This window comes from Belonocnema kinseyi, chromosome 7 (assembly GCF_010883055.1).
Source record: "Belonocnema kinseyi isolate 2016_QV_RU_SX_M_011 chromosome 7, B_treatae_v1, whole genome shotgun sequence".
In the NCBI taxonomy this organism is placed as follows: domain Eukaryota; kingdom Metazoa; phylum Arthropoda; class Insecta; order Hymenoptera; family Cynipidae; genus Belonocnema; species Belonocnema kinseyi.
Window position 1 is genome coordinate 113,183,846 of NC_046663.1, and position 412 is coordinate 113,184,257.

A 412-nucleotide genomic window follows, 5' to 3' on the forward strand; every position below is an offset into this window, starting at 1 on the left:
GAACGCTGACTAGTGCGAGCGAGTGGACAAAACAAAGGATGGGCAAGGACGATGTTTCAGGCTGCAGGCGGCGTCCCCTGAAAAGTCCTGTGGTGTCGCGTCGCGAGCTCATAATTAACTCGCTGTAATTATTGAACTAAAAATCAAATCGAATTGAGATTTTCCAAAAAGTTGGCCAATACATCGGCGGAAAATTCGTTCGCTTGAAATTTATCGTAGCTCAAACTTCCTCGCTCACTTTTTTAATGAGAAAGTCTAAAAACGTGGTTGTTCATTCGGATTTAAAAAAAAACATTAGAAATTAACTTTTGACCATTTTTGGACAATGTAGCCTCCTCTAGAGTGTCACGAATAAAACTAAAAAAAACTTGTTAATTATTTGATAAACGAATTACTTACGGCGAGTTGAATG